General features: G+C 51.9%; 2 long non-coding RNA genes across 2 annotated transcripts in view; both read right to left on the bottom strand.

The window, feature by feature from the left end:
* Positions 1–1890: 1890 nt before the first annotated feature.
* On the bottom strand, positions 1891–4836 carry LOC147573940 (uncharacterized). Its single transcript, XR_015243669.1, has 3 exons — positions 4073–4836; positions 3630–3653; positions 1891–2455 (listed from the first exon to the last, which is right to left on the bottom strand). It is a non-coding gene; the product is annotated as an uncharacterized LOC147573940 (long non-coding RNA).
* A 629-nt stretch (positions 4837–5465) lies between these two features.
* Positions 5466–16855, bottom strand: part of LOC147573939 (uncharacterized) — a 44653-nt gene continuing 33263 nt past the window's right edge. Inside the window, exon 2 of the long non-coding RNA XR_015243668.1 lies at positions 5466–5885. This is a non-coding gene — a long non-coding RNA (uncharacterized LOC147573939). The remainder of the gene's footprint in view (positions 5886–16855) is intronic.

Raw genomic sequence — 16855 nt, 5'->3', positions numbered from 1 at the left:
TCAGTAAATGGGGTGTGAGCCTTTGAAGGGGGTAGGCACTGTTCAAGGGCCCTATGGAACCAGCCCTAAACAAAGCTAGTTTGGTCTTTGGACCCCATGGAGCCAAAATCTGGCAGGGACTGCAGTAGGCAACATCCAGCAAGCAAGAAAGAAAAAACAGATGGTGCCAAGGGCCAGGAAGAAAAAGAATGCAGGGAGGGGATATCGGGTGTTCAGGTCGGAGAAGGAGCAGTTTTCAGTTTTAGACAGAGAGCTAGCAGAGACTCCACTGAGCAGGTGATGTCAGAGCAAGGTTATGACGGAAATGAGGGAGTCTGTCATGTCGTCACGTGGAAGTATATTCCCGACAGAGAGAGACAAAGTGAGTGCAAAGACCTGAAGCAGGAGTATGTGCCTGACAAGCTCAGGGAACAGGCCATTGTGGCAGCAGCCCAGTAAAAAAGGGGAGGGGAATAGAGAGGCCTACAGGGAGGTAGAAGAGTCTGGGGAGGGTATCACCTGTGTGGTGCACAGCTGGAGTCAGGTGTCTGGAGACATAAACAGCTGTGGGAAGTGCATAAAGACTTAGAGGCCCCAGCTGCTGGCATATACAAGCCTGAGGCTGGCTGAGATCACCCCAGAGTAAGGGCGATGGAAAGCAGATGGGGGACAGGAAGAAGACGAGGACCTACCAACACAGACACTGGTGAGCAGCGGCCCAGACAGTGGGAGGAGGAAGAAAGTAATTTTTAAAGAAAGGGGGTAATCAAGTGAGACCGTAAAATGGTGCCACGTAATCCACATACTGAAGTTTGAGACTTCACTGTGACCTTCAGCTATGTGTGTCATCCATTAAAGAGATGAGAAGTAGGGACGAGTGGGAGAGGAAGCCCATTCAGACTCAGCTGACAGAGAAACAAGGGAAGTTCTGCAGGCACCAGCACGTGCACTGCTAGGCATAGGAAGACAAAGCAGGTGGTGCTGGATGGGAAGTGATTGCTCCCCGTGGGACGGGAGAAACAGCTGCAGGTGCACAGGAAACACTAATGCTAGTATGTGCAACAAGAAATATTTGTACTTGCTTAAGCTCTATCAGAGCGGATAACCATGGATAGTTAACCATGAGATAAAAATAACCTAACTGTAAAGTCAATATCAAACCAGTTGTTGACCCAACACAGATAGGCAATCAAGGAAAGATGAAACGAAGTAAAAGGAACTCAGTGAACACAAACCCCACCTGCTTACCAGTAAAATCACCTCTAGCATTTCTAGTTTTAGAGGCCTCGCCTGCCTAGGGACATTCATGAAATGGCCATGGTATCCTGACCATGCAAAAGTAGCATAATCACTTGTTTCCTAAATAGTGACTCATTTGAATGGCCACACGAGGGTTTTACTGTCTCTTCCAATCGGTGAAATGGACCTTCCCGTGAAGAGGTGGGAATAGGGCAAGAAGACAAGTAGATTGATGGAGCTGCTTTAAAATGTTTTTAGCTTCACTGTTTTTTGAGAGAGAGAGAGACAGACAGACAGAATACATGTGGGGAAGGGGCAGACAGAGAGTGAGACACAGTATTTGAAGCAGGCTCCATGTTCAGAGTCATCAGCACAGAGGTGAAGCCAGGGTTCGAAACCACAAACGGTGAGACTATGACCTGAACTGAAGTGGGACACTTAATCCACTGAGCGGCCGAGGCAGTGCAAAATACATCTGGCCTAAAAGGAACATCAAGGCTACATTGCCGATGAAGGGGTGCAGAAGGGGCACATGCATGATCCCCTCCCGTGCCAAGGTATGGGAAAGAACATGAGTGACACCCCTCCATCGCAGAGACAGTGGCGCAATGGTGACCCCCTCCCTTGATGTGGGAGGTTGCATGTGTTAACCCCCTCCTGTCCAAAGGGGGGGAACGCTAATGCTTGAAAACCTTTCATACCCAGGGTGGAGGAAGTACTACCTAAGCCTTACCCTACCCCTTATGTCAGTGCCAACCCTAACACTTACCTTAAGAGATGTGTGTTTCTTCAGCTGTGAAAGTGAAAGCACCATTCGTGAAATATCACATTTAATAGTGACATCACTACTCTCTCCCTAAAAGGTGGCACTGTGCATGGGTGACCATCTCACACACCAACAAGGGGCAAGGCAGAATCCTGAACCACCTCTGGCGTCAAGTGGGGTGGGGGCACATGTTTGAACGCCCTCCAATGCTGAGGGGGGTTATGTGCATGTGTAAACACCCTTCCCACCGAGGTGAGTGGGGCCAAGCATGAACGCTGTCCCTTGCTGAGGGAGGGTTGTGTGCCTGTACAAATGGTCTGCCTCACAGAGCGGGGGTTGTGGGCATGCCTGAACCCCCTTTGGCAAGGAGGGGGGGGCTTTGCACATACATGAACACCATCCTGGCGAGGGGAGCGGGGAGCATACGTCAATGCCCTCCCTGGCCGCGTTTCTTCAGCTGTGTTTCTTCAGCTGTGAAAGTGAAAAGAACCATTCATGAAACATCACATTCAATAGTGACATCAGTACTTCCTCCCTGAGGGGTGGCGCTGTGCATGGGTGACCGACTCACATGCTGACAGGGGGCCAGGCGGAAGCCTGAACCACCTCCTGTGCTAAGTGGGGCAGGGCGCATGCACCAACGACCTCCCTGGCTGAGGTGGTGGTTCTGTGCATGCCTGAACACCCTTCGTTGCCCAGGGGAAGGGGGCGCATGTGCAAATGCCTTCCCTCATTGAGGGTAGCTGTGTGCATGCGTGAACATACACCAGTAGGGGGGGCTGTGCGCATGCCTGTACAGCCTCCTGCGGTAGTGGGTAAGTAGCATGCATGCATGCCCTCCTTCACTGATGGGGATTGTGCTCATGTGGAAACACCCTACCTCCTGGAGCAGGAGTTTTGTGCATGTGTGAACACTCTTCCGCCAGTAGGGAGAGCTGTGCACATGTGTGAATAGCACCCAGCGGTATGGGGCGGGGCCCACGTGCAAATGGCATCCCTCCCCTAGCCGGGGTTGTTCAGAAATGTGAACACATTTTGCCACAATGGGGGCTGTGCACATCTATGAACACCCTCCAGCGCTGAGGGGGTGAGGTGCATAGGTCAACACCCTCCTGTGCCAAAATGGGTATGGGGCACATGCTTGAACTATTCCTTTGTTGAGGGATGCATGGCGCATATGTGAATGCCCTCCTTCATGGAGGGGTTGTTGTGCGCATGCATGAATACTGTCCCTCACTGATTGGTGGCTGTGCTCATGCATGAACACCCTCCCAGGCAGAGGGGGGCGGGGCAGATGCGTGAATATTCTCCCATACTGACGTGTCACGTCACATAGGTCAACACCTTCCCATGCCAGAGTGGGGGGATGGTGCACATAGGTGAATGCCCTTCCGCCAGGAGGGGGGGCCTTACACACTCGAGAACAAATTCCCCCTCTAATGGGTCAGGGTGCGTGCACAAACGCCCTCCGTCACCAAGGAGGGTTGTGCATGAGAACACCCTTCTAGATGGACAGAGGGCTGTGCCCATCTGTGCCAAGGGAGGCAGGGAGTATTAGTGAAACACCTCTCGTGCAGAGAGGGGGAGCAAGCATGACCTAACCCTTACCCTAAAGCCTAAATGTAATGCTAACCTTAACCCTTACCTTAAGTGATGCATGCTTCTTCAGCTGTGAAAGTGAAAAGAATCATTGATGAAAGGTCACATTTGATAGTGGCAACAGTACTCCCTCTCCGAGGGGTGGCACTGTTCATGGGTGACACCCTCCATCACCGAGGGGATGAGGAGCATGTGTGAACCACCTCTCATGCCAAGGGAGACAGGGCACATGTGTCAACACCCTCCCTCACATTGGGACGGGTGGTGCGAATGTGAGAATGCGTGAACGCACTTCCAAGCTGAAGAGTTTGGGGCGCATGTGTCAACACCCTCCCATGCTGAAGGGGGCGGGACACATGCATGAATATTCTCCCACATTGAGGGGCAGTGCTATTGCGTGAATACACTCTAGAGACGAGGGGGTGGGTGTGGAAGCATGACCTAACCCTTACCCTAACCGTTAATGGTAATGCTAACCTGGACCCTCACCTTAAGAGTTGTCTGCTACTTCAGCTGTGAAATTGAAAATAACCATTCATGAAACGTCACATTTAATAGTGGCACCACTATTCCCTCATTGAAGGGTGGCGCTCTGCATGGGTGACCTCCTCCCACACCAAGGTGGGGCTGTGCACATGCGTAAAAACCCTCCCTGCTGAGGTGAGCAAGACACATGCATGAACCATCTCTCATGCAGAGGTGGGGTGTGCCCATGAGTGAACACCCTCCCAACCCGACAGGTGGTCATGCACATATGTGAACAATCTGTCCCGAAGGGGGCATCTACGCATGTGTGAAAGCCCTCCCCAGCAGAAGTGGAGTGGAGAACGTGCTTCAATATTTTACCACTCTCAGGGGTTGGGGTGAAAGGGTGAACACTCTCCCTTGCTCAGGATAGTGGGGTAATGCGTGAAATCTTCCCGTGCTGAGGGGGGAGAGCAAGCATGACCTAGCCCTTATCTTAACCTCTAACTGTAATGCTAACCCTACCCCTGACCTTAAGAGATGCATGCTTCTTCAGCTGTGAAAGTGAAAACAGCTGTCCATGAAACGTCAGATTTAATAGTGGCATCACTACTCCCTTGCTGACTAGTGGTGCTGTGCACAGGTGACCCCCTCCAGGGCCTGAGGGGGGAGGGCACATGCGTAAACCCCCTCCCACGCTGGGGGGCAGGTTCATGAACATACCTGAACACCTTCCCAAGACAAGGGGGCACTGTGCTCATGCGTGAACACCTCCTGAGCCAAGGAGGGCATGGTGCATGGACAAATGCCCTCCCTCGCCAAGGGTTGTGGTGTCCATGCATGAACACCCTCGCACACAAGATGGGTGCAGGCGCATACATAAACATCCCCCCCGCTGAAGGGGACTGGTTCCTATTGGTGAACACCCTCCCGAGATGAGGGGGGGCGTGGCGCATGTGTGAACGCCCTCCCACTCCAAGGGAGGGTGCAGGCATGGCCTATCCCTTACCCTAACCATGAACGGCAATCCTAACCATAACCCTTACCTTAAGAAATGTCTGCTTCTTCAGCTGTGAAAGTGAAAAGAGCCATTCATAAAACAACACGTTAAATAGTGGCATCACTACTCCCTTGTGGAGGGGAGGCAGGGTGCATGCCTGAACACCCTTCCGCAAGGAGGGTGGCGGGGGTCAGGTGTGACCTTCCTCCCTTGCCAAAACGGGGGTGCAAGCATGACCTAACCCTTACCCTAATCCTCAGGGTAATCCGAACCCTAACACTCATCATAAGAGATGCTGCTTCTTCAGCCATGAAAGTGAAAAGACCCATTCATGAAACGTCAGATTTAATAGTGGCAACACTACTCCCTTGCTGTCTTTTTCAATCGGTGAAATGGACCTTCCCGTGAAGAGGAAAGAACAGGACAAGACCCTATGGAGCTTTAATTCACTGGCCTACAGAGACAACATCAATACAACCAATAGGGACAACATATCTCCCTATGGGCCAACAATTTAGGTTGGGGTGACCTCAGAGAATATCCCCTCTGAGGGATTTAGATGTACACTTACCAGTCAAAAGTACAACCTCACTTATTGATCCAAAATACATGACCAACACCTTAGGTTTGATACATGTACCCTGCTAGAGTTTCCTTTTGGGGGTGGGTGGTTGTTGTCTCCACATTTGGTGCAGGGTTCTGAAACGGTGGTGGTGGGTGTTTTCTCTTCGTCCATAAAGAGTTCCAAGGCGACCATTTGTGGGAGCCAAGCGGTAGTTGGTCTGCCACTGAATCCCTGTGTGCTTCGGGTTCCCTGTTCGGCATCATAGCAGCAGCCTAGTGGAAACATGAGAGATGACAGAACACTCAGGTAACCAAAGATGCAAATGAAGAACCTCCTGAAATACCATCAGAAGACTATGGGACACTGCTACCATCCACAGTTACAGTCCAGTTTCCGAGAGCATGTGGGATGCGCTAGAGGAATGCAGTGTTACAGTGGATGAGAGGTGTCCAGCTGGTAGAAGAAATGCTGCGCATCCCCGATGCTGGCTGGGGAAATGTCGTATATGTTGTCAGCTATGCCAAAGATAACAAAAGAACAATGAATGAGACAGACACCTGCTTCTTCAGCAATGAAAGTGAAAAGAGCCATCCAGGAAATATCGGACTGAAAATGATTTTAGGTACATTAATTTTTGAAAGACACAAAGAACACAAGTGGGGCATGGGCAGAGAGAGAGAGAGAGAGAGACAGATAGTATCTGAAGCAGGCTCCAGATTCAGAGCCATCAGCACAGAAGCTACCCAGGGCTCAAAACCAGAAACCGAGAGACCATGAACCAAGACGAAGTGGGACGCTTAACCCAGAGACATCCAGGTTAATTAAAACATCTGAATTAAAACATCTGAATTAAACATCTGAATTAAAAGGAACATCATTGCTACATCGCAGATAAAGGGGAGCAGATGGGACACATTCGTGAAGCCATCCCACACCAAGGGGGATTGCACCATGCCCTAAACCTTAACTAACACCTAATATTAATCCTAACCATAAAACTTACCTTAAGAAATGCCTACTTCTTCAGTTGTGAAAGTGAAAATAGATATTCATGATTTAATACTGGCATCAGTATCAGATTTAATACTGGCATCAGTAATCCCAATCTAAGGAGTGGTGAGGCTCATGGGTGACACAATCTCATGCAGAGGGTGCGGAGGTCGCATGTGTGAACACACCCCATGCACCAAAAAGGATTGGGTGGTACGTGAAATCCGACTACACCGAGAGAGGGTGGGGTGACGGTGTGAAATACTCCAGAGCAAAGCTGGAATGGGGTGAGGGAAAAACAACCTGCAGTGCAGAGAGACTGGGGCGATAGCAAGAACACAATCCCTAGAACATGGAGGGCGGTGTCCATGCATGAACACCTTCCCGCTCAAAGTGGGGGTGCAAGCAAGACCTACTCCTTGCCCAACTTCTAACCCTATCACTAAACAAAATATCACCACCTAAACCTAACACCTAACCCTAACCATAACCCTAATACTAAATCCTGACCCTACCATTCCCCTAACCCTAGCCCTACCTCTAACTAACCGTAAATGTAAACATAACCCGAACTAACCCTAACCTTACCCTAACCCTCTAACCCTAACCCTAAAACCCTCATCCTAACGCTCTAACTCTTCCCGCTAAATCTAAAACTATAAACCTAAGGCCCTCTCCCCATGGGGATCCATATCGAAAGACTGATAACAGCACACACACTGGGACCAGAAACGGTTCATGAACACTCAGCATGGAATGTGGACATCACCACGTATTTCCAAAGCGCCGCTGCAGCTGCACAAGAGGATTCCTGAGGCCTAACCGATGGATGGCCCATACAGTTGTCTGGTCTTGGAACCAAAATACTAATCCTGACCAGCACCCTCCCTTGTGTACTCCCTTCTGCCCTTTGGGGAGACAACTGCTCTGCTGTGGTTTCAGTACCTGGAACGTCCTGAGACCTAACCCTAATGCTAACCAGGACCCAATGCTAACCCTCAACCTAAACCTAACCCTATCACTCACACTAGACACACCTATCTACACCAGACCAGATACAGTTGTCTGTCCTTAGAACCCAAAGATTAATCCTGACCCGCAGCCTCGTTGTGCACACCACTCAGTCATTCGTGGAGGCAACTGCACTGCTGTGGGTTCAGCACATGGAGCCTTGGGAATGAAGAAAACCCTAACCATACCCCTAACCATAACCCTCAACCTAATCGTAACCCTATTTCTAACCCTAACCCTAAACTTGAGCCGCACCCTCGCATGGGATCTCAGGTCAGCCCTTGAGGGATATCACGAGACTGGAGTTGCTTCGGCCCTGGAGACTTCCCTGCACTGAACCCTCACCCTGGCTACAGCTTCTTCCCCATGGGGACCCAATTCACAGTCTGACATCAACACGCACATGGAATTGAGAAGCGGTGCAGGAATACTTAGCGTGGAATGTGGAACATCATCATGTCATTTCAAAATCCCGGCTGCCACTGCACTCAAGGATTCAACAGGCCTACCTGAAGAGTGCCCAATACAGTTGTCTGGCCTTGGAAACTGAAGACTAATCCTGACTGGCAGCCTCCATTGTGCACTCCGCTCAGCCTTTCCGGGAGACGACTGCACTGCTGTGGGTTCAGCGCCTGGAGACTCCTGGGACCTAACTCTAAACCTAACCGTAACCCTAACCATAACCCTCAACCTAAATCTAACAGTTTCTATCACACTAGACCCACCTATCTACACTAGACCTTATAGAGTTGTCTGTCCTTGGAACCCAAAGACTAATTCTGACGAGCAGCCTCCATTGTGCACTGACTCAGCCCTTCAGGGAGACAATTGCACTGCTGTGGGTACAGCACCTGGAGCCTTCTTTGACCTATCCTAACCCTAACCGTAACCCTGACCAAAACCCTCAATCTCACCTAACCATGTATCTCACAATACCTCTACACCAGACCCACACCAGCGCATGTGCCCTCACTTCAGCCCTCGAAGGAGATCATGAGACTGGAGTCTCTTGGCCCTGGCCACATCCCTGCACTGAACCCTAACCCTAGCTAAAACTCACTCTCCATGGGTACCCAATCCCAATGTCTGACAACAGAATGCACATGGGGTTGAGAAGTAGTGCAGGATCACTGGGCGTGGAACGTGGAACATCACCATGTCATTTCCAAAGCCCAGCTGCTGCTGCATAGGAGGATTCCTGAGGTCTCCCCCAAAGAGTGTCCAATACACTTGTATAGCCTTGGAACCCAAAGACTAATCCTGACCGGCAGCCTCCGTTGTGCCCAAGAGCATTCCTGAGGCTTACCCGAAGAGTGCCAGAAACAGTTGTCTGGCCTGGCAACCGAAAGACTAATCCTGACCCGCAGCATCCATTGTGTACTCCAGTCAGCACTTCGGGGAGACCACTGCACTGCTGTGGGTTCAGCATCTGGAGCCTCCTGGGACCTAACCCCAACCCTAACCAGAACCCTGACCCTAGCACTTAACCTAAACCTAAACCTATCTCTCACACTAACTCTATACCAGACCCGTACCCTCGCAAGGTTTCTCACTTCAGCCCTCCATGAAAATCATGAGACTGGAGTCACCCTGCCCTGGTGATGTCCCTGCACTGAACCCTAACCCTAGCTAAGTCTCCCTCCTCATGGCAACCCAATTCCAATGACTGACAACAGCACGCTCATGGTGTAAATCACTCGGCTTGGAACCTGGAACATCACCATGTCATTTCCAAAGCTCAGAGGGAGCTGCACAAGGGCGCTGCTGAGGCCCAACTAAGGAGTGTCCTGCACCCAAGGATGGCCTTGACACCCTAAGAATAAGAAGGAATGGCACCATCCTTTGCGCCCTCCACTCAACCCTCTAGGAGACCACTGCACTACTTAGGTTTCTGAACTTAAGTGCCTCCTGGAACCTACCCCTAACCCTCACCATGACCCTCGCCATATTCCTCAACCTAAACCTCACCCCAATTCTAACACTAACCCTACACCTGACCTGCTACCGCACATGGCCCTCACTCATACTTAATGGAGATAAATGGATTGTTGTTGCTTCGGCCTTGCTTATGTCCCTGGATCTAACTGTAACCCTAGCTATTTCTCTATCCCGATGGGGATCCAATTCCTAATGCAGAGAATATCATGCACCTGGGGCCCAGAAGCGGTGCAGGATTACTCCACACGGAGCGTGGACCACCACCATGTCATGTCCAAATACCAGAGGGAGGTGCCAAAGTGCTTGCTGAGGCTCAAAAGTGGCCCACATGCAAGGCTGGCACTGGTAACGAAAGACTAAACCTGACCTCCCATGTGCCCTCCACTGAGCCCTCCCAGGAGACCACTGCACTGCATGGGGTTCATCACCTGGGGACTCCTTGGAGCTATCCCTCATCCTAATCATGACCCACTCCATACTCCTCAATCGGAACCTCACCCCAAGTCTAACGCTAACCCTACACGTGACCCGCATCCATGCATGAGCCCTCATTCAGCCCTCCATGGAGATAAAGGGATTGTTGTTCCTTTGGCCTTGCTTATGTCCCGTCCCTCGATCAAACCCTTGCCCTAGCTATGGCTCATTCCCGATGGGGACCCAATTCCTAACTTGGAGAAAACCACGCACATTGGGCCCAGATGCGGTGCAGGCTTACTTGGCATGGAACGTGGAACATCACCATGCCATTTCCAAAGCCCAGAGGGACCTGCACAAGGGGGTTGCTGAGGACCAACCGAAGAGTGGCCCACACAAGAGGCTGGCCTTAGTACCGAAAGAATAAGCATGACCGGCACCCTCCCATGCGCCCTCCTCTGGGTCCCCCAGGGAAACAACTGCACTGCCTTGGATTCAGCACCTTGGGCCTCCTGGAACCTAGCCCTAACCCCAACCATGATCCTCCCCATACTACTCAACCTATACCTCACCCCAATGCTAATGCTAACCCTACACCTGACCCTCACCCGTGCATTGGCCCTCATACAGGCCCTCATGGAGATAACAGGACCGGTGTCTCTTCAGCCCTGCTTATGCCCCTGGACAGAACCTCACCCTATCCGTGGTTCTCTCCCAATGGGTATCCAGGTCCTAATTCTGAAACACCATGCATATAGGTCAAAACCCCTGCAGTATTATTCGGTATGGAATTGGAACATGATCATTTCATTTCCACTGCTGGGATGGAGCTGCCCCAGGAGGTTACTGAGACCCAAATCAATAGTGGCACACATGGGAGGCTGGCCTTGAAACACAAAGAATAAGTCTGAACTGAAGGCTCCCACACAGCCACCACTCAGCCTTCCGTGGAGACCACTGCGATGCTAGGGGTTCACTGCCTGGAATTTCTTGGGCCCTAACCCTAACACTAACTGTGACCCTCACCATACCCTGAACCTCAAACTCATTCCTACACTAACGCTAACCCTACAACTGACCCTCACCTGCACACTGGCTATCATTCATCACCCCATGTAGGTAAGTGGAATAGGGTAGCTGTGGCCCTCCTTATGGTCCTGGTCTGAAACCCAACTCTATCTAAAGCTCTCTCCAGGTGGTGACCCAATTCTTAAGTCTGAGGATACCTCCCTTCCAGAAGAAGAGGCGGATTCCTCAGCATGGAACGTGGAATATCACCATGTAATATCCAAAGCCCAGATGTTGCTTCAGAAGCAGTTCCTGAGGCTCAACCAAACTGTGGCCCACAAAGGAGGCTAACCCTGGCTCTCAAAGACTAAGCATGATCCACACCCTCCCATGTGCTCACCACTGAACCCTCCAGGAAGACCAGCACTTCTGGTGCTTCAGCGTCTGGAGGACCTGGGACAAAACCTAACCACTATATTGACCAGAGCCATATACATCATCCTCAACCTCACCCCAACTCTAAAGGTAATGCTACACCTGACCTGCACCCCTGCATGGGCGCTCATTCAGCCCTCCATGTAGATAATGGGACTGGTGTCACTTCGGCCCTGCTTATGTCCCTGGACTGAATCCTAACCCTAGCTATGGCTCTCCCCCAAAGGGGATCCAGTTCCTAACTCGGAGAACACCATGCACATAGGGTCCAAACCCCTGCAGTATTCTTCAGGATGGAATTGGAACATCATCATTTCATTTGCACTGCTGGGATGGAGCTGCACAAGGAGGTTGCTGAGGCCCAACTGAAGAGTGTCACACATAGGATGCTGCCCTGGCACGCAAAGACTTAGTCTGAACTGTAGACTTCCATGCAGCTTCCACTCAGCCCTCTGTGGAGACCACTGCACTGCTAGGCGTTCACTGCCTGGAACTTCCTGGGACCTAACACTAACACTAAACTTGACCCTCACCATACACCTCAACCTAAACTTCACACCAACTCTAACGCTAACCCTACACATGACTCGCACCCAAGCATGGGCCCTATGGAGTCCTCCAGAATGATCACGGACTCATGTGGATTTGGCCCTATCTACATCCCTGGGCCGATACCTAACCCTAGTAATGGCTCTCTCCCATTGAGGAACAAATTCCTAAGTCTCAGTCACCATGCATATGGGGCCCAGAAGCGCTGCAGCGTTACTCGCATGGAATGTGGAACATCGACCGTAATTTCCAAAGCCCAGAGGAAGCTGCAAAAAGGGTTTGCAGCCCATCCGAAGATTGCCCCACAACTGATGCTGGCTTTGGCACCCAAAGACTAAGCCTGAGCGTAAACCTACCATTTGCCCTCCACTGATTCCTTCAGTGAGACCACTGGACTGCTTGGGGTACAGCACCTCGTACCTCCTGGAACCTAACCCAAACCATAACCGTGACCATCAACATACTCCTCAACCTCAACCTCACTCCAACTCTAAGGCTTCACCTGACACCCTACACCTGACCCTCACCCGCGCATGGCCCTCATTCAAACCTCCATGTAGGTAATAGAATTGCTGTTGCTTCGGCCTTGCTTACCTCCCTGGACCGAATCCTAACCCTAGTTGTGGCTGAATCCCGATGGGGATCCAATGCCTAACTCTGAGAGACCACACACATGGGGTCCAAGGCTTTGCAGGATTCCTCGGCATGGATCTTGGAGCATAATCATGTCATTTCCATTACCCACAAGGAGCTGCACAAGGGGGTTCCTGAGGCCCAACTGAAGAGTGACTCACATGAGAGGCTTGATCGGGCACTCAAAGACAAAGCCTGATCAGCACAATCCCATGTGGGATCCACTCAGCCCTTCTGGGAGACCACATCCTTCCTGGGGTTGTTGCACCTAGAGCCTCGTGAGACCTAACAATAACCATGACCTTCAAAGTACCCCTCAACCTAAACATCACCCCTATTCTAAACATAACCTACAACTGACCCACACCCTTGCAGGGAGCCTCACTTCAGCCCTCCAGGGAGATCATGGGACTGCTGTCGCTTTGGCCCTGCTTACGTCCCTGGACTGAACCCAAACTCCATTTTAGGCTGTCTCCCCATGGTGACCCAATACTTACTTCTGTGCAAACCACACACGTGGGGTTCAGAAAAGGAGCCGGATTCCTCAGCATGGAATGTGGAACATGACCAGGTAATTTCCAAAGCCCAGAGGGAGCTGCACAAGGGGGTTGCTGAGGCCCAACCAAAGTGTGGTCCATATCCGAGGCTGGCCCTAGCCCCTAAAGACTAAGCCTGCCTGGCACCCTCCAATGCGACCTCCCTCAGCCCTCCAGGGAGATCACTGCACTGCTTGGGTTTCAGCACCTAGGGCCTCCTGGACCCTAACCCTAACTGTGACCCTCGCAGTACTCCTCAACCTAAACTTCACTCTAACTCTAACGCTAATCCTACACCAGACCCTCACGTGCGCATGGTCCCTCATCCAACACCCCATATAGATAACATGAGTAGTGTTGCTTCAGCGCTGCTTATGGCCCTGAAGCAAACCCTAACTCAAACTAAGGCTCTCTCCTGATGGTGACCCAATTCTTTAGTCTGAGGATACCACACACATGGAGTCCAGAGGAGGAGGAGTATTACTCAGCGTGGAATGTGGAATATCACCATGTAATATCCAAAGCCCAGATGTTGCTGCAGAAGTGGTTGCTGAGGCTCAAAGAATGGCCCACGATGGAGGCTTGCCCTGGCAAACAAAGACTAAGCATGATGGACAACCTGCAATATGCCCTCTACTGAGCCCTCCGGGAAGCTCACTGCATTGCTGTTGGTTTATCGCTTGGAGCCACCTAGGACTTAACCCCAAACCCAATAATGAACATAACTATACACACCAACCTCACCATGAACATAACTATGAACAGAACTATAACAATGAACATAACTATACACACTATACACACCAACCTCACCAACTCTAACCGTAACCCTACATCTGACCTGCACCTGTGTATGTGCCCTATTCAGCCCTCCATGTAGCTCAAGGGACTGGTGTCGCTTCAGCAGTGCTTATGTCGCTGGAACATACCCTAACCCTAGCGATGGCTCTCTCCCAGTGGGGATCCAGTTCCTAAATCTGACAACACCACGCCCATAGGGCCCAGACCCCTGAAGTATTATTCGGTATGGAATTGGAACATCATCATGTCAATTCCACTGCCGGCATGGAGTTGCACATGGAGGTTGCTGAGGCCCAACTGAAGAGTGGCACACACGGGAGGCTGGCTCTGGCATGGAAAGACGAAGCCTGAACTAGAGGCTTTCATGCAGTCTCCATTCAACCCTATGTAAAGACCACTGCACTGCTAGGGTTTCACCGCCTAGAACCTCCTGGGACCTAAACCTAACAGTAACCTTGACCCTCACCATACCCCTCAACCTAAAGTTCACACCAACTCTTACCATAATCCTAAACCTTACAAGCATTAATGCATGGGCCTTCACTTCAGCCTTCCAGGGCGATCACGGGTCTCCTGTCCATTCAGCCCTATCTAAGTCCCTGGCCCAAACCCAAACACTAGCTAAGACTCTCTCTCTCTCTCGATGAGGACAAAATTCCTTTATCTGATATGACCACACACATGTGGGGCCAGAAGTGGTGCAGCATTACTCTCCATGGAAAGTGTTGTGAAGGGCACAGACGCTCCCAGTACCTGAACGCGCTCCCCATGCCTAAAGACAAGCCCCTTACCTGAAGGCAATCCACTTTCCTGAAGCCATGCCCTGAGCATGAAGCCATGCCCCATGCCTGAAGGCAGGTCCAATGTCTGCAGGCTTGCCCCTTGCCTGAAGGCTTGCCTCGTGCCTGAAGGGTCACCCCTGCCTGAAGGCTTGCCCTATGCCTGAAGGCTCGCCCCTTGCCTGAAGGGCTAGGAATGCCCAGTGCCTGAGGGCATACCCAGTGACTGAAGTCAGTCACTCCCAATGTCTGAAGTCATGCCCAGTGAATGAAGTCACTCCCAAAGTCACTCCCAGGGACTGAAGTCAAAGTCACTCCCAGTGACTGAAGACAAAGTCACTCCCAGTGACTGAAGACAAAGTCACTCCCAGTGAAGGAAATCATCCCAAAGTCACTCCCAGTGATGGAAGTCTCTCCCGAAGTCACTCCCAGTGATGAAAGTCACTCCCGAAGTGACTGCCAGTGACGGAAGTCACTCCAGATGTCACTCCCAGTGACAGAAGTCATGCCCGAAGTCATTCCCAGTGAGAGAAGTCCCTCTCAAAGTCACTCCCAGTGACTGAAGTCAAAGTCATTCCCAGTGATTGATGTCATAGTCACTCCCAGAGACTGAAGTCAAAGTCACTCTCAGTGTCTGCAGGTACTCCCAGTGACTGGAGTCTCCACTCACAGGGACCGCAGTCATCACTCCCAGTGCCTGAAATTGGCACTCCCAGTGCCTGAAGACACTCCAGGGGAAGGACAGAGTGAGAGGGAGACACAGAATCCCAAGCAGGCGCCAGGCTCTGTGCTCTCACCACAGAGCCTCCTGGGGAAGGACAGAGAGGGAGACATAGAATCCCAAGAAGCCCCTCCAGGCTCTGTACTCCCAGTACAGAAACCCCAGGCTCTGTGCTCACAGGACAGAGCCTCCAATGCCTGAAGGCACTCCCCTTGTCTGAAGGCACTCCCTTTGCCTGAAAGGCACCAGCCCTCACTAAAGGCATACCCCATGCCTAAAGGCATGCCCTGAGTCTGACTGAGCTCCCTGTGCAGGATGGGGCATTCCATGCCTGAAAGGCACAGGCACTCCCCTTGCCTGAATGGCACAGGACCTCCTCTTGCCTGAAGCTGCGCCCCATGCCTGAAGCCATGCACCATGCCTGAAGCCACTCCCTATGCCTGATGCCTCGCCGCATGCCTGACTGCATGCCCCATGCCTGAAGAGCACAGATGCTCCCCGTGCCTGAAGGCGCACCTCTTGCATGAAGCTACTTCCTGTGCCTGAAGACAAGCCCCATGGCTGAAGGTGCACCCCTTGCCTGAAGATGCTCCCTGTGCCTGAAGCCACACCCTGTTCCTGAAGGCACGACCCATGCCTGATAGAGCTCCACATGCCTGTAGGCAAGCCCACTGCCAGAAAGCAAGCCCCTTGACTGAAGCAGCACCCCATGCATAATGCCGCGCCCAGGGCCTGAAGGCACACCCTGTGCCTGAAGGCATGTTCCATGCCTGAAGGCGCTCCCCTTGAATGAAGGGCACAGACACTCCCAGAGGGCGCATACCATGCCTGACAGCGCACCCCTTGCCAGAGGGCGCCCCGTGCCTGAGGAGCACAGACTCCCCCCACCCTGTGCCTGAAGTCGCGCCGTGTGCATGAAGCCACTCACTGTACCTGAAGGTGCTCCCAGTGCCTGAAGACAAGCCCCATGGTTGAAGGTGCGCCACGTGCCTAAAGACGCTCCCTGTGCCTGAAGATGCTCCCTGTTCCTGAAGGCATGCCTCTTGCCTGAAACAGCTCCACGTGCCTGTACTCAAGCCCCTTGCCTGAAGGCAAGCCCTGAGCCTGAAGCCTTGCCCCATGCATGAAGCACCGCCCAGTGCCTGAAGGCACACCCCTTGCCTGAAGGCACGCCCCATGCCTGAAGGCTTGACCCATGGCTGAATTCTCACCCTGTGCCTGAAGGCTAGCACCCTGCCTGAAGGGCACAGGCATGCCCAGTGCCTGAGGGCATGCCCAGTGACTGAAGTCAGTCACCCCCAATGACTGAAGTCACTCCCAGTGACGGAAGTCCCTCGTGAAGTCACACACAGTGAAGGAAGTCCCTCTAGAAGTCACTCCCACTGACAGAAGTCACTCCCAAAGTTACTCCCAGTGACTCAAGTCAC

This window comes from Puma concolor, chromosome E1 (genome assembly GCF_028749965.1).
Source record: "Puma concolor isolate L17-30 chromosome E1, mPumCon1.1.hap2, whole genome shotgun sequence".
NCBI classification, from domain to species: domain Eukaryota; kingdom Metazoa; phylum Chordata; class Mammalia; order Carnivora; family Felidae; genus Puma; species Puma concolor.
The sequence above is the reverse complement of the archived record's forward strand: the minus strand, read 5'-3'. Positions and strand labels throughout refer to the sequence as shown.